Here is a 17,952-nt window from a genome sequence, read left to right on the forward strand (position 1 = left end):
TTAGACACTCTATTAGGGTACTTAGCATCGACAAAACCCTCTGGTTGACTCATGTAAACATCCTTAGCCAACTTCCCATTAAGGAAAGCGGTTTTGACATCCATTTTCCATATTTCATAGTCATGAAATGCAGCAACGGCTAGCATAACCCTAATAGACTTAATCTTTGCTAGTGGTGAGAAGGTTGTTGGATTAATGTCTAAGTCCATAACTATATTTGGTATGTACTTGACCCGACCCGGCATGGTCCATTTGGGTTGCACTTCACCGACACAATTTATATGGATAGTGTTTTGAGAATAGTATATTTATGATTTATATTAATATATTATAAGTTCTAATATATTAATATGGAATCATATTATTTAATTAGTATTGATCAAGAATTAATTTAGAATTAATTAAGTGATAAAAAAGAACTAATTAAATATGGACTCTTATATATATGGAATGGGCCAAGTTCATTTAGGTTGGGCTAAGCTTTCATGGATGGTCCATGGAGCTTTTAACCCATGGATCCTATGTAAATGAAAGGTCATGGGTATTAGGGTTTACATGGATGTAACCCTAATCCTCCATAATATATAAAGGGGTCCTTGGCTCACAAAATTACACAAGTGTGTGAAAATAAGAGTGGGCCGATTTTAGTGTGCATACATATTCTCTCAAGTTCTTCCAAGGTGTTTTGGTGATTTGTGATTCCATTTGAGGCTTCCACACTATTGGGGCTAAGCTCTTAAAGCTTGAAGACATCAAGCTACATCAAAAGGTATGTCATCTAACTAGAACTTTGTAGTATAGGTGCTTCATAATATGCTAGTTAGGATGAAACCTTGGAATAGTTAATATTTGCATGTATAATAGAGAAAACATAGATCCAAGGTTTATAGGGTTGCATGTACACCATAGGAGTGTTAGAATGCTCAAAACCCAACAGTGGTGTTAGAGCCATGGGTTGTTTTTTGTTATATTGATGCAAATGTTTTATTTTCAAAGTTGGAAAAGAAAGAAAAAAAAACATGACGTTTGTCAAATTTTAAGATAATTACTTGTTTTTGTGAAAAACTAATTATTTGTAAAATTTGAATAATTTGTTATATGAGTTGAATTAGGTCAAATTTAGTAAAAGATAAAATGATATGATTATTTTATTAGTTTTAAAAGTTTGATCTAAAGAGTTTTTTGAAACCTCCGTAAGTTACGGATATGAAAAGGTTTTTAAAAAAAATTGATTCAAAGTTTTTTATGGAGTTAGAAAACTTGGTCTTAATGTTTTAAAGAATTCCATAACTTGTTCTTAAGTTATGGAACATGAAAAGTTTCATCATAAAACAAGTATTTAACTCCATAAGTTATGGAATCCAAAAGTTTTCAAGAGTTACAAAACTTGCCCTCAAGTTTTGGAATTTGGAAAAAGTTTTTTTATGATAAAAAAAAGAATTGAATTCTAAAATTCTTGGGTTCATAACTTAAACAATTAATTAAATGGTTTTAATTTTGAATTTAATAATTGGAATTATGATGTTTTATTGAATAATTCAATTAACTCTTATAGACTTTATTAATAGATAATTAAAGTGTTTAATTAAAAGAGAATTAATAATTCCATAATGGCATGGTTTAAATTTAATTAAAAAAGAGTATAGTTTAATTAATAGATTAAACCACCAAGTATTTTAAATGTCTAAAATACACCCTTATACTATTATAATATTAAAAGTTTAATATATTATATGTATAAGAGCAAGTCGTCTTACCATTAGTAGGCCTCATATGATTCCGCAAAGTTTTAAAATAAAAGAAAATTGTTTAATTGTATTTATTTGAAGTATCCTTACAATGGCATTTGTGGAAAATTGTTGCTTATATGATTCCACTGATAGCAATATTGGAAAATGGATTTGATTCTTTTATTTGTGGTAGTGTCTAAATTTACCAAATCAGGAAAGTTCCTCATCACCCAGGTTTCAATTGGACCGAAACTTGGAATCATGCAAGTTGAATAGTATGATGAATGAGAACTTTCAAGCATTGGAAAATCAAGACTAATTACTTGTTCACATGGATGTGTGAGTCAAGTGAAGGACTAAAGGGATCGAGTACACATTCTTGTGCATTGGTCATGTCCACCACAAAGCTCGTTAAGACTATTTGATTTACTAAAGTTTAGGTTATACTTACAAGTTTAAGTATAATTCTGAAACATTGGAAAAGTCTCAATGTATGGCAGAACGAATGGGAAGAATCAAATTAGGCAGAAAGATAAAAGTTTCTCAAATCTGAAAAGATGGGAGAGTACTTTAGTATCATGTTTGTGATCATCTTAATGATTTAGAAATCATATCACAATTAGTCCTCTAAAGGTCATCTTAGTGCATTATTATGACTAAGAAGAGGAGTCATGAATTGTTGAAATGGTTAGATCAGGAAGATGAGTCATACTTCGTTCCAAAACAATTCTTAGAGTCATACTCCAAGATTGTAACTTGAGTGACATATCTTAAAGAAAGGTTTAAAACACTTGTCAAATGTAAGAGTAAAAGTGTCCTACTCTTGTACATTTGAAATTGGTAAGTTGTGATGTTTTGGATAAAACAAAGACGAACTAAGGCCAATTGTGTGAAGTGTTTGTCTTTATAAAGAATCCGCACTATCTCTTGAATATTTGGCAAGATAGTCTTATATGTCAAGAGGATAGTGGGAGTCTTAAAGATCCTAAAAAGAATTTCAAGAACTAATCAAGAATAAAACCTGAGGTTCTTCACTAGCACACGACTTGAGGTTTATAACCTATCGTGTTGACATATTCTGTGCCCATTCCAGTTAAAGTTGGCTTTGCATAGGAGTTCTGAAAGTTCTCAATTGGTTGCATAACAACTTGGAAGCAATGGCAGGCCCTGTACTGCCAGGTGGCAAGAAGATAAGATTCCATAAGTTCAGTCCATATGAGTTTGGATTTGTCATTATCCTTGTCTTATGACTATGGTTTTGACGATTCACATGGATAAGAACACATACACCATAAAATCTAAGGGTCATAAGGTTTCTCTCCAATTCATGAAAATGATGGTGAGGAAACACTTCCACCAAGTAGATTTGAAGCAGATGGCAAAAGGTCTAAACAATTGAGACTATGATTACGGCATCCCTTTTCATAGTTCTGAAATTCTTTAGACACACATGCATGCTATCTAAGGAAAGGTGTATGATTTTGATAAAGTTTAATCAAAGCATCTCGTATCAGAAATTTGAACTTTGGTAAGAAAGTCAATAAAGTATTGATTTCTAGAAGTCCAGCTGATTTCTGAGTACATGTCAAAGCTAGTGGGAGCATAAGTGTTATGCTAATAATCATCATGTTAGTGGGAGCATGATAATTATTGTTAGTGTTGCAAGTTAGCAATGTTAATTATAGAAAACAAAAGTTTCAATTTGTGAGGCTGCAGGGATTGAAAAAGTTGTTTTGCTATAATTAAGGGAGAGGATATACTTCATTTCAGTTCTAAAGGCTTAGATTGAGACCTTAATCACCCTTAGTCAAGAATATATATACATATGAATTTCATGTTGGATTGGTTCAACTTAAGGAAATTCTATATATTGCGTTCTCAAAATTCGATTATGATTACGGCATCCCTCTTCATAGTCAAATTTTGAAAAACATGGCAAATAGAAATATTGTAGCAAAAGACTGGTCTAGTATCATGTCTTTATGTGAGACATCATGAATCGTGTACCATTTGCTTTGGGTACAGGATCGATTGCATGTGCTATAATATTTGTCATTTCTAAATTTTTCCAAATGCCCAGAGGCATTAAGAAGGGAAAAGGTCTAGAATTGGATATGACTAAAATGATTAAGCAATTGTCGAGGACAATCTGAGGTTTACCAAAGATTGGTTGCTCAGGGACAGTTGGAAGTATAGTGCTAATTTTGGAAGGACCATATTGACATATTCTGAAAAGAGGCATCTCTTATTCAGAAGTGATAGTCAAAATGAGAATATGGAGTTGTCTCCATAGGTGGAAGTTATCTGTGTAAGATTAGAAAACTTAATGCAAGAAGCATATCCAAAGCAATGTACTTTGAATATGAGACTTAGTTTCCATGGAGTTGATCTCCATTGGAATACCTTATAATGACTGTTGACAAGTCTTTGTGACTTTGTACATATTCATTAGAGGAGGGTCAGTGCATATAAGTTTAAAATCTACACAGATTTCGATAAATGATAGGTATTTGAAATTCTCACATTTTTCGATAAGGATTTGGGAGTGTGAAATTAGAATCATTGAAATTATGTTCAATTGGTTTATTTCACAAAGTAAGGATCATAGACAAACATAGAGTGCATACTTGGTGTATGGCAAAGCTATTGTTTAAGAAAAACATAGTGTACATGCTTGGAGCATGGGACAACTAGTGTTTTTAATTCAAGTATAAAGTTGATAAAACCGAAACAATGAATAATGAGTAATCAGTATGGTGATAAATAAAAGTGTTTATTTATATTCATAGGGTTTAATACCATATTTGATTCATTTATTCTTGTGTTTCACTTTGCATGTTTTGACTTCCAGAATAACTAAGTCGCTCTTCCTGACTGATTAAGTTATTCAAACCATCCACAGTCGGTCATATGTTGGAAGTAGATATGAATCAAGACTGTCATGGGTTGGTTTGTAGAGGTCCAAGTTGGTGGAAAAAGTGGTGCTACAACACTCATGAGTGCTCATAAGTTCTGAGTATTGGATTCAACCCACGCTCATTTGAATCACTTCATGGATTTTATCACGAGTGATCATGAGACGATAATATCTTATATTCTTAAAACCTAGAGATATGAGGTGTTACTATGAGTTGGTTATACATTGATTGCACGAAAACGCATTGGTAACTCGATGTTATAAAACGCGTCTTTGTGTATGATTCAACAAGTAGTAGAACAAGCCATATGAGTCGAAGTTTATCCATTCCTTTTACCTTCGGGATAAAAGCGATATCTGTGGGCCCCTCGATGATTTAGCGATGACACATGTGAGTGCTTGGCCAAGCCAGGACTGATTTGATTTGTTCAATCAGTCAGTCATCATAAATCGAAAATCGGGAAACAACAAAAGGACAGAGAGAATGATTATAATCCATGTCTCAGTCCATATGATATCTAAAATGGAGGAATATATGATCCCTTATCTAATGGAGAAGTCATTGACAAGGTCAGAGTTCGACAGCGACTTTAAGAGCTACGATTGCCAGTTAGGTTTTGAAGTCATACTCAATAATAGTTTTAGACTTATCCAAGTGGGAGACTGTTGGATTAATGTCTAAGTCCATAATATATTTGGTATGTACTTGACCCGACCCGGCATGGTCCATTTGAGTTGCACTTCACCGGCACAATTTATATGGATAATCTTTTGAGAATAGTATATTTATGATTTATATTAATATATTATAAGTTCTAATATATTAATATGGAATCATATTATTTAATTAGTATTGATCAAGAATTAATTAAGTGATCAAAAAGAACTAATTAAATATGGACTCTTCTATATATGGAATGGGCCAAGTTCATTTAGGTTGGGCTAAGCTTTCATGGATGGTCCATGGAGCTTTTAACCCATGGATCCTATGTAAATGAAAGTTTATGGGTATTAGGGTTTACATGGATGTAACCCTAATCCTCCATAATATATAAAGGGGTCCTTGGCTCACAAAATTACACAAGTGTGTGAAAATAAGAGTGGGCCGATTTTAGTGTGCATACATATTCTCTCAAGTTCTTCCAAGGTGTTTTGGTGATTTGTGATTCCATTTGAGGCTTCCACACTATTGGGGCTAAGCTCTTAAAGCTTGAAGACATCAAGCTACATCAAAAGGTATGTCATCTAACTAGAACTTTGTAGTATAGGTGCTTCATAATATGCTAGTTAGGATGAAACCTTGGAATAGTTAATATTTGCATGTATAATAAAGAAAACATAGATCCAAGGTTTATAGGGTTGCATGTACACCATAGGAGTGTTAGAATGCTCAAAACCCATCAAAGGTCTCATCATACTCAACTACTGGAGTTTGAGTAAAGCACTTCACAACCAGTCGTGCGTTAGAAGTGTGTACTTTCCCATCCATGTCAGTCTTCTTCTTGAAGATCCATTTGCACCCGACTGTCTTACGACCCGATACATTGTCAACCAAGTTCCAAACTTGATTGTCATACATGGACCGAATCTCGTTGTCTATCGCCTCTTTCCATTTACCAGACTCGGGGCCTGCCATGGCTTCCCTGTAGTTGTTAGGTTCATCCATATTTATCAATGTACTATCACTGATAAATGTATCACCCTCAGATTTTATATGAAAACCATATAACACAGGTGGAACACTAACTCTACTGGAACGCCTCAGAGGTACGGACTCGTCAATCGGATCGACAGGAGTTTCCTCCCCAGGTTGATCGCTAGTGTTTGAGGTTCCTTCACCGCTTGACTCTTGAAGTTCTTCAAGATCAATTTGCCTCCCACTATCCCTGTAACAACGTAAATTTTAAAACAAATTTTCATTTTTCGACATAAATAAACTCATATAATATTCTCAAAATCTCATGTATCAAATGTCATCATAATAAAACATATCCCAGAATCTCAAAACATAATCCCCTGCCAGTGTGTACAAATCATGCCGGCGCCTTCCCACGATCCTCGCTAGTATCTGAAACACATATCACATAACACAGTAAGCATAAATGCTTAGTGAGTTCCCCAAAATACCACATACAACACATAAGCCACTCGAGGCTATAACTCGGTATGACCCTCCGGTCAATGTGTCTCAGCGGGACCCTCCAGTCCCGTAGCTCGTTGGACCCTCCGGTCCTGTCTAGCTCGTTGGACCCTCCGGTCCGGTCTAAATCGTTGGACCCTCTGGTCCGGTCTAAATCGTAGGACCCTCCGGTCCGGTCTATATAACACATGACATACATATATCACAAAGCAAATAAACTCAACATACACATAACACATAAGACTCTCCGGTCTGCACACAGTTACCACTCGAGGTAATGTATAGTGAGAAGACTCACCTCGGGAAATCTCGGAAAGTCTCGAACTCGAATATCTGATCTAGCCTCCGCATAATCACATAAAGTAATTATCTCTAATTAGTACGGCTCTCAAAGGTTAGACTAATCCCTCCCTATATCCTCTCAGAAGGGAAAAAGACCATTTTACCCCTCCAATGGTCCACTGCCCAAATGTTGACCAAACCCTAAAAGTCAACCCCAGTCAACGGTCCAACTTTGACCAGACTCGTCGAGTGCACTCGGGTGACACGGCGAGTCCATACGGGTCCTCTGAATCCTCCTAAGGCCTCACTCGACTCGTCAAGTTAACCTTACTCTCGACGGTTACCACTGATCACGAATCGTGGCGCAACACGATCCGACTCGCCGAGTCCGCTCATGGACTCAGCGAGTTTCTTCCATGAGAATGCTCAAACGACCTTCTGAGGTCAAATCTGTTTCTCTAACCTATAGATCTGGCCTTCTAACATTCAAAAGTTACGTAAAGTTCCAAACTTTATGCTCATGCAACACTCATTTGGCTCTATATGATGATTTTGCCCTAAAATGACAATCATGTCCCAATACCCAAAAAGGAACTGCATAAAGCTGGATGCTTGGGGCTCTCTGGACCTCTCAAGGTCCAGATCTAAGGTCTATTTCACATTGGGACCTCTCATGCTCTTATTCCAACTCAAGAAAGGGTAAAGAAACCCTTGATTCAAGAAGCTTACACAATAAGGAAGAAAAAGGGCCGAAATGCTACCTCAGAGTGAAGCCTCCTTGCTTGAAAGTCTCAGAACAACAACCTCCTTTGGTCCTTCTTGCTGGATCACTTTTCCTCCTTAGCAAAATCACAACAAATGGGTCAAGATGGCTCTCTTCCTCACTACACACGCTCAAATATGCTAGGGCTCTTTCTTCTGGGAAGGTAGCCGCAACTGAAGGCTATAAATGCCTTTAAATAGGGCTCAGGCCCAAAGATTTAGGGTTTCTGCCAACAACGCGGACTCGTCGAGTCGCCTCACCGACTCGTCGAGTCCATTCATTAATCCGAGTCATCAATCGCGATCCTACTTGACGAGTCTAGGCGCCAACTCGTCGAGTCCCTCTTCTCAACTCAAAATAAATATTTAAATTATGATACCTGGAAATCCGGATGTTACAATCCCCTTGGAATATAAGTTCCCTCTCTCGGAAAACCCCTCTCCTCGCAACGAAGACAAAATTGTCACTCGGTCTGTAGAAGAGATAACCAAAGGACTTTTGCGGGTAGCCGATGAAAATACACCGCTCACTCCAAGGTTCGAGCTTGTCGTGAGTCTCGCGCCTCACAAATGCGTCGTAACCGCAAACCTTGATGTGTGCTAATGAGGGAGCCTTCCCTATCCACATCTCGTGAGGTGTTTTGGCAACCTTTTTAGTTGGGACTCTATTAAGGATATGGGCGGCAGTCTCCAAGGCATACGCCCAGAATGAGATTGGTAACGAAGCTCAACTCATCATGGAACGAACCATGTCTAACAAGGTTTGGTTGCGCCTCTCAGCCACACCAGTAAGCTGTGGTGTCCTAGGTGGCGTCAACTGTGAAACAATTCCACACTCCTTAAGATAGTCCAGGAATTCAATACTAAGATACTTACCACCTCGATCGGATCGGAGCATCTTTATCTTCCCGCCCAGCTGATTCTCCACTTCTTTCTTAAACTCTTTGAATTTCTCAAAGGTTTATGACTTATGCTTGATTAAGTAGATATAGCCATATTTGCTGTAATCATCAGTAAAAGTCACATAGAAGCGGTTAGCATCCCATGTGGCAGTTCTGAAGGGCCCACACACATCGGTGTGTATGAGATCCAACAAACCCTCACCCCTTTCACAAGAACCAATGAAGGGTGACTTAGTCATTTTTCCAAGAAAACAAGACTCGCAAGTGTCATCCGACCTTAAGTCGAATGAATCCAAGACTCCAGCCTTCTGGAGTTGGCCTATGCGCTTCTTGTTGACATGTCCACGACGACAATGCCACAAGGATGCCTTATCCAAATCATTAGAAGAATCGATATGCAACATATTATTTCCTAAGTTGTCTACAACCATCACAGTTTCATATACACCATTACAAGGTAATGCTTTAAAATGAAAAATACCATTATAATAAGCATTTATTGCACCAATTTCATTATCAAACGAAAATGTGAAACCTTGTTTGTACAAACCATGAAAAGAAATAACATTTCTCGCCATTTCAGACGAGTAGCAGCAATTATTCAAATCTATTTCTAACCCACTACTAAGCAATAAAGTGTAAACTCCAATCTTGGTGACAGGTGAAACCTTCCTATTACCCATGATCAAGTTTATCTTCCCGTGCTCCACATCCTTACTTCTTTTTAGGCCCTACACATCAGAACAAATGTGAATTCCACAACCTGTGTCAAGAACCCAAGAGTTATAATGTGATGAGTTTTTAGATAGAATAGTATAAGTACCTGCATGGGTGGGTTTAACCTTCCCATCCTTAACACCCTGCAAGTACTTGGGGCAGCTTCGCTTCCAGTGCCCCTTTTTTATGGCAATAGAAACACTCTATTTCTTTTGGGATGTCCGAGGGAGTAGCAGAACCTCATTTGGTTCCACTTGAAGAGGATCCATCAAGAGACTTTCCCTTGCGGCTCTTGGAAGGAGCCTTCCTCTTCTTCCCCTTACCTTGCCCAATTGCCAGAACAGGGGCATTAGCAGTACGAGTGTTACAACAGATTTACCTTTGAGACCACTTTCGGCAGTCCTCAAAAGGCCCTGAAGTTTGCTCAGGGGGACTTCCTCCTTGTTCATATGATATGTCATGCGGAAATGATCATAACATGGAGGTAAGGAGTGTAGAATAATGTCTATAGCCAGCTCCTCATCAAAGTTCACATTCAATTTGAGCAGACGGTCCACAAACCTTTGCATTTTCTACAAGTGGCCAGTGATGGGTTCACCATCCTTCATCTTTGTTGTAATCATGGAGCAGATGATTTCATACCGCTCTTGACAAGCACTCTGATGGTATCTTTCCATCAGGTCTTGGTGCATCTCAAAAGGGTATAAGTCCTCATAGGACTTTTGGAGTTCAGGAGACATGGTGGCAAGCATGATACAAGCTACCTTGGTGGCATCTTCCTCATGTGACCTGAAATCAGCAATCTCCTGAGGAGTAGCAGCAGACTCATCGATTTCCTTAAGCTCCTTGGCGAGGACATATTCCTTGTCCTCGTAGCGAGTGACCATCCTGATGTGCCGGTAAACCATACACACTCCATTGACCTTATGATAAACATTAAGCTACCCTTTGCCACCCTTACTAGTCTAAGTTAATGTGTCGGTTAACCACACACGCTCCATCAATGACTTGGTAAGGTGCAAAGTGTAATTTCATGGATTAGCATCAATTTCACATTTTCCTAAAGTAACTAAGAATGGGAATTTATAAAAGGTTTAGTTACTTTATTACTATCATTACACTTTTAATGAGAATTATAGTCTTTGTCCTACCCGTTTGGCTAACGACCCTCCACCAGTCAAGGAAGTGGTGGGTGAGAGTGGACACCCATTAAACTGCCATTTTATAGGTAGTAACCTTATACCCCCTTATAGACCGACTTCGTGAATGAGGCCTACTAACGGTAAAACTAACTTTTTCTTATATATATATATATATATATATATATATATATATTATTGAACTTATAATATTATAATAGTATAAGGGTTGAATTTTAAACTTTTAAAATTCTAGAGTTTGGAATTAAAGTATTAATGTGTGACTTTACAAATTCCAAAACTTGATGGCAAGTTTTGAAACTCTTCAAAAATTTTCAACTTCATAACATATGAGTTTAATGCTCTTTTAAAATGAGACTCTTTATTTTTCTATAACCTATGACTTTTAATGATTCATTTAAATGAAAAACTTTTGGAATTCCATAACTTTAGGACAAGTTATGGAGCCCATTAAAATCATCAAGATCATCAATTAAACTAACAAGCATGTTCAAGTTCTTGATTAAACTCATATGAACAAGATAATTCAAATCAAACAAATTCCATGTAATTAGACTAATCATATAAACGAATACAAAACATGAAATTTTGACATTTATCTTTTGAATTGGATAAGCATGATCAATACCACATCAAAAACAGGTTTATAAGTTTAAAAACAGTTTAGGGTAATGATCTTAGTCCAATTCCAGCCTTAAAACTATAAAATCTGCACTCAGGGGCTCCGACTCGTCGAGTGTATGAACAAACTTGGCGAGTTGGGCTGTTTTGTGAAGGGACTCGGCGAGTCCCCCAGTGGACTTGGCTAGTCCACTGTCCAGACAACATATTTTTTATTTTTAAAGCATTTTCAAGCAAGTAGCATCAAGTATAAATGAAAACAAGCCTAGGCTCTGATACCGCTGATGGGTTTTGAGCATTCTAACACTCCTAAGGTGTACATGAAACCCTAAATACCTTTCATCTATGTTTTCTCTATTCTACATGCAAAATTTCATTTTCCAAGGTATTACCCTAACTAGCATAAAAAAAACTTTGATACTTGGGTAATAAAACAAGGTAGATAACATACCTTTTGTTGTAGCTTGTTGCTTGGAGCTTCAAGAGCCTAGCACCAATAATGTGAATGCCTCAAGTGGAATCACAAATCACCACTAACACTTGGAAACTTGGAAGAGGACTCTTTAGCTCACAAAAATCGGCCACACTCTTACAAAGACTTTAGGTGCCAATTTCATTAACCAAAGGGTTTCTTATATAGTGTGGCTACATTAGGGTTACACCATGCAAACCCTAATGTGCATGTCTTTCCACATTCCTCGTGCTCCATGGGTTTTAACCTCCATGGAGTATCCATGGGTCACCACATGGGTTTAGCCCAACTTAAGGAATCATGGATCATTAGCCCACTTTATAAGAATGAATGATTTACACAATCAATCCCTATATATTTAATTAGTCTCCTTTGATCACAAAATTAATTCCAAATTAATTCTTGATCAATACTAGTTAAATAATATGATTTCATATTAATATATTAGAACTTATAATATATTAATAACTCATAATTATCCTCTTCTCAAAAATCCAAATTGTTCCGGTGAAGTGCAACCCAAATGGACCATGCTAAATCGGGTCAAGTACATACCAAATATAGTTATAGACTTAGACACTTTATCCAACACTCTTTAATCTAGACTTGGGTTTCTCTCTTATTAGGGTTTGTTCACAATCGTTCTTATTCTATCTTCTTCTACAAGTTCTTGTTTTAGACTACGTGTGAGTAGAATAGGTGAGAGTTGTAGTGAGAATTGATGTATTGACCGATTTGAGAGAATTGTAGTGAGGTTTTTGTGTAAGTTCTGAAAACCAACTAGTTCTTGATTAATAAGAACTGCTGATGTTGTGATATTTTGTATTTCTGTTAGTTTCTGATTTGTTTAGAGTAGACCTACTCGTGGGGGACTTGAGTCTGCTCAATTTTGGTAATTTGAAGGTCATTATTTATTCAACTATACTTTCGTGCAAGAAAGATAGGTGGAATTTCCAGTTGGAGCCGACCAAAGAGTATTCACATTCTTCCACAAGACAATTTATATGGTTCTATTGTGGTTATAGATGTTTCCACAAAGTGGAAATAGTCTTGGACACGTGTCATAGGAATTAGATGTGTAGAGAACGAAGCATTTATATTTGTATGGTTGGACTAGATTTCCTTATAGTAGGGCATTAGCTAGGTTGAATTAATCTACCAAATCCAAGAAAATTTTGTTTATCGGAGAAAACTGTAACACAATTGCATTTTTGGCTTTTTTCTACAGCAGCAAAAAAAAATAAAGGTTAACTAGGTTGGATAGGTGCAAAATTGAACTTTAACTCTGTCTTTTTTGTAATAATTGTGTAGCTTCTTATTAGGTTTTAATACATGTTGATTTGTTATTTAAAAACTTCTTTCAAATTTTAGTAGTACTCTTGGCTAAGTGGTTATAATCAAAGTTAATTAGTTCATTTTATGATAAACTGAAGTATGTGCAATTGTAACATCTTGATATTGAGGTCTTTCCATCTTAACCCTAAGTATGAGAATTAATTGCATTTTGGGCCGTTAGTGACATTTTCATAATTTTTGGAAGTGGGGTGCGTACGCTGGGCGTACGTGGTCAGGGTGCAAACCCTAATTTTTAAAGTTTGGACCATATTTAAACATCCTTAACCCCCAAGTCTTCTTCCTTTCATTAGCCTCCAAGCCCATTTTGACCCCCCTTGCAACCCCTAATCCATTTGAGAGCATTAGTGTGTTTTTGTGATTTTGAAGTAGCAAGAAAGAAGAGAAGGTCATCTTGGAGAAGTGGAACTCTTTGGATCCAAAATAACAACATCATTTGACACCATTTGAAGGTAAAAAGCTCTGAACTTGATGAAGCATTGATTAGATCTTGTTTATCCATGAAATTGTGTTATTTTGGTCCCATAAGCTTGGTATTATGAGTATGGATGACTCTAGTCCATATAAGTTGTCCTTTCAAACATTTTGGAGCATTTAGAAGCATAAAATATAATCTTGATTGTTAGTTTCCTTCCATGCATGAGTTACAAGGTCTTAATAAGTTAAGTAGTTATGGTTTTTGTTATTGGGCACTTATTGGCCATGCAAGACCATAAAGTTGGAAACTTTATGGTCAAGGATGTTATTTTAGGGCTAGATCTGGAATATGGACAATAGAGCTTAAGGATTAAGCTCTTAATAAGAAAAGAAGGAACACATCGCGTACGTTGGGCGTAACCCAGGTATGCTGGGCATACGAGGTCAACTCCTTGCATTTTAGTCAAGCTTCGTGTACACCATGCGTACCAGCTGAGTACGTTAGGCGTACTCAGCTCTGTTAACCAAGTTTGACTTTTTGACCTTGACCAGGATTTGACCATGTTTGACCTAAGGGTATTTTGAGTTGTAGTTGATATTGGTCACTATTTGATAAATAAGTGACGGGTAGAGCTGAGATTCGAAGCAGAGACGTATTAAACTATTTGTTCAGACTGAGAGGTGAGTTTTTCTCATTGTACTTGTGGGTCGAAGGCACCAATGCCGACCTACTAGGTTATGTATCGTGGTATATAGGATGATGTTTGCAAGTTATATGATATATTAGTAGATGTGTATGATTACCTATATTTTTTGGATATGTGTTTATGTTTATTTGTTGTATATGTTAACATATTGTGGATGGGTTGAGACGGTCTTGCTTTGTGATGAAGGCCAAGATACCCGATGTAATGCCCGTATTTCTAGGCTAGGCATTAATATTGACATGATAGTCTAGGTTAACCTTTGTGACTCATTTTGAAGAAATGAAAAGGAATTATGTGAATATTATGTGTTTTATGTGTTTTATGCTTAATTATTAGGGTTTAATTAATTAAGAATAAAAATGAGCGTCAAAAATTAAATTTTAGATAAAGCCGATATCTATTAAGAAACTTGTAGTGGGCGTGACAAGGATTACAGATATATAAAGAATGCCGAAATCCGAGTTATAACGAAGAAGTTATGATCTGTCGAAGTTTCGCGACAAAATCGACACGGTGCCGAATGTCGTAAAAAGTGAGTTTTTGATAAACTACTTTTTGGCCTTAGTGATCTAAACAAAACTCGTAGTGTTCGTTAAACCGAGAGTAGGTATAAAAACAACGCCCAAATCTGACTTCGTATGAGGAAGTTATGATTTTTCGAAGTTTCAGCTTAGCAGTAGACAGCTAAAAACTCGAATTTTAGATCGATTGATTTTTAGCCGACACGACCTAAATGAGAATCGAAGGTCTCGTCATTAGTAGCACAATGGTAAAAAAGTCTGACGAAAATGGACGTCGGATGAAGAAGTTATGAATTTTTAACGGATTTCCTGTCCCGGTCTGTTAAAAATAATAATATAAAAATTAAAGCCAAAATTAGCCGACGAGGTCTAAACGAAAGTTGTAGAGCGTAATTTTACCTACGCGTGCATATAAAGAACGTCAAAAACGGAGCTCGTATGCGAAAGTTATGGATTTTAGAAGTTTTGGCGCGAAAACCGAAAAATTTCGCATAGGTGGCTTCGGCCACGTCACCTTCGCTTAGAGCATGCCACGTGTCCAAAATTTGGATGAGTCATCCGAGCTGCTGAGTCATCCGAAGGGGTCCACTAGGAATCCGACGCGTGTCCGGAATGTTGTTGAGTCATCCGACGCGTGCCCCCTTTTCCTTGTGTCCGAACCCTCGCAGAAGCCACGAGCTTCCCTCCTCGGATCCAGACTTCGGTCCAATCAGAGGCTGCCAGCAGCCCCCTCGCATGCGCAGCCACGTGCAAGCCTATGTCCTGCGAGCTTCGGATCTTCGCCACCTGGAGGCTTCTCAGCTGTCCGATCAGAAGCTCCTCCCTATAAACAGAAGGCTGCGAGCCTTCCCGGGTAACTTTGGAAATTTGCCACCTTTCACCCTAAATTTCATATTTCTTTCATTCTAACTTCCCCCAAAGCCCCGGTATCAATTATAACCCCTGGAATACGCCACGAAGTGCCCGTGAAGCCCGGAAAATTTATCTTTTCGGTTTCGAAGCCCGACCCTTTGCAGAGCCCGATTTCTCAATAAAACTCTCGGTTTTATTAGAAACGATCGTTTTAGGAAACAAATTGTTGCACGATTTTCATTAAATCAAGCGAGTGTGTAGTTACTTTCACCTTACACATAGATATGAAGTATTTTACATAAAATACGTGCTGTGTGAATATTTATTGTTTGTTTATTTGAGTTGGATGTTAAAGGTGTGATTTATACATGTTTTTAAATAATTTAAACTGTATATGTATTTTTATCTACAAAAATGTTGGGTAAAACATGGGTAGATGAAATAATGGGTGTGTGATGAAAGGTGAGTTGGATAAAGGAGATGATCAGCAATATTGATCATAAGTTGAGGGTGAGTGGTGAAATATGAGAAAAGCCCTTACCCAAACGGTGATCCCCGTCATTCCACAGAGTATGGATGACAACCATGGACTATTCTAGATGGTCTGTGGAACACTAGCAGGCTTGCAACCTGTAGGTGGGTGAACTATATGTTCATAAGGTGTACTCTAAAAACCCATTGACATGTATGACAGGGGTGAATACTGTCAATACTACTGTCGATAAATAAGAGCTATGGACTTAGTGCCTATTGTATAAACCTAGGTGACGATGTGACTTCGTGCCTATTCCTTAGGATGAATCCTTAGGAAGGAGTGATAGTTGAATCTTAGGGTAAACCCTTAAGAAATTAATAAGATAATGGGGTTGGGGAAATTTGGTTGACTGATTGATGTTTAAACATAATAAATTTATGTATTGTGGGTTGAAAACTCTATATGCTCACCAGGCTTCCAAGCCTGACCCACTCAGCTTTTTATATTACAGGTAGTGGACCCCGAACATAGTCGGATGATGATGATGAGTGATTTATGGATTATAGGCCAGTAGTTATGAATAACTGTTGTAAGGCTTATAATGTCTTGTTTATGCTTTTGATCTGTATCGGAACATGACATCCCGAGGTTTTGATATAAAAGGAAATTATATATTTCTTAAAGAAAGGTTTTGACAAACTTTTATCATGTTTTGTTTTTGGGGACCAATTCTGCAACATCTTTTAAAAAGATTCTCTGACTTTATTTTAAAAAGCATAAATTAAATCGGTCTTTTCTGGCCGAGAAATTAGGGGATGTCACAACCGCGGCGGTCCGGATAGGTTGTAGGCCCTGCGAGGCGGTCCAGTCAGGCCGAAGGCCCAGAGAGCGGTCCAGATAGGTTGTAGGCCCTGTGAAGTAGTCCAGTTAGGATGAAGACTCATATTTGCATTTTGTTGTTTGTTATGTTGTGTGGTGGTACTTTGAGGAAATTCACTAAGCTTTTGCTTACGGTTTCAGTTTATTGTTTCAGATACTTTAGAGGATCATAGGAAAGCGAAGGCATGAGCGTGCATATCTTCCTATTTTTATGATATTGAATCTTGGGATATTCTGATTATGATTATACTTTTGAAACAAAGGTTTTGTAAACACTTTATGTTTAGTGGATTGTTTTTGAAAAATTTAAATTTCTAAGATTTTTGGGATGTAACGGTGCATTAACTGTACCATAAATATATAACTTGTCAACTTATTTCAAAAAATTTGAAATAATGAATCTCATATTAGGAAGCGGGTTGGAGATCGCTCTACCACTTTGTAATGGAAGAATATTTGGATTGGTGATTATCCTTTAAAAGATAGGTTCCAGAGATAAAGAATGTTGTTGATGATGGTGTATATTCATAGTTGGAATAAGAATTAGCCTAGAGTACGTAGTAGGGGGAGACGTCTAGTTAATGCCGCAAAAGCCCTTAAGTTTGCAACAAATTGTCGATTTTACGCAAAGTTGATTTTTATGTTCATTTATGCCTCACATTTGCAAACTTTTATTCATATTTGCCATATACCCGGTTTCTAGGTGACTTTGATGCTTATGTGTCGGTGACAGCTTATGTGGCGGCCATGTCAACAAGTACTGTTTTCTTGCAAAATAAAAAAATCTGATGAACGAAAGCAGCACAATGAGGATCGATCTCACAACGTATGATATTTTAACGCAGATGCCTTACCGCCATTACTGAAAACAAGACATCTACTACTAGGCTGAAAACATTTTTGCTTTTCTAAGTCCTAATTTCGTAAATATTATCTTTATTACTTAAGAGTTTATATGTTTTATTAGTGTTACTATTATTATTATTATTATTATTATTATTATTATAATTATTATTATTACTATTACTGTTATTATTATTATTAT

This window comes from Lactuca virosa, chromosome 2, assembly GCF_052849685.1.
Source record: "Lactuca virosa cultivar CGN04683 chromosome 2, Lactuca_virosa_CGN04683_v6, whole genome shotgun sequence".
Classification (NCBI taxonomy): domain Eukaryota; kingdom Viridiplantae; phylum Streptophyta; class Magnoliopsida; order Asterales; family Asteraceae; genus Lactuca; species Lactuca virosa.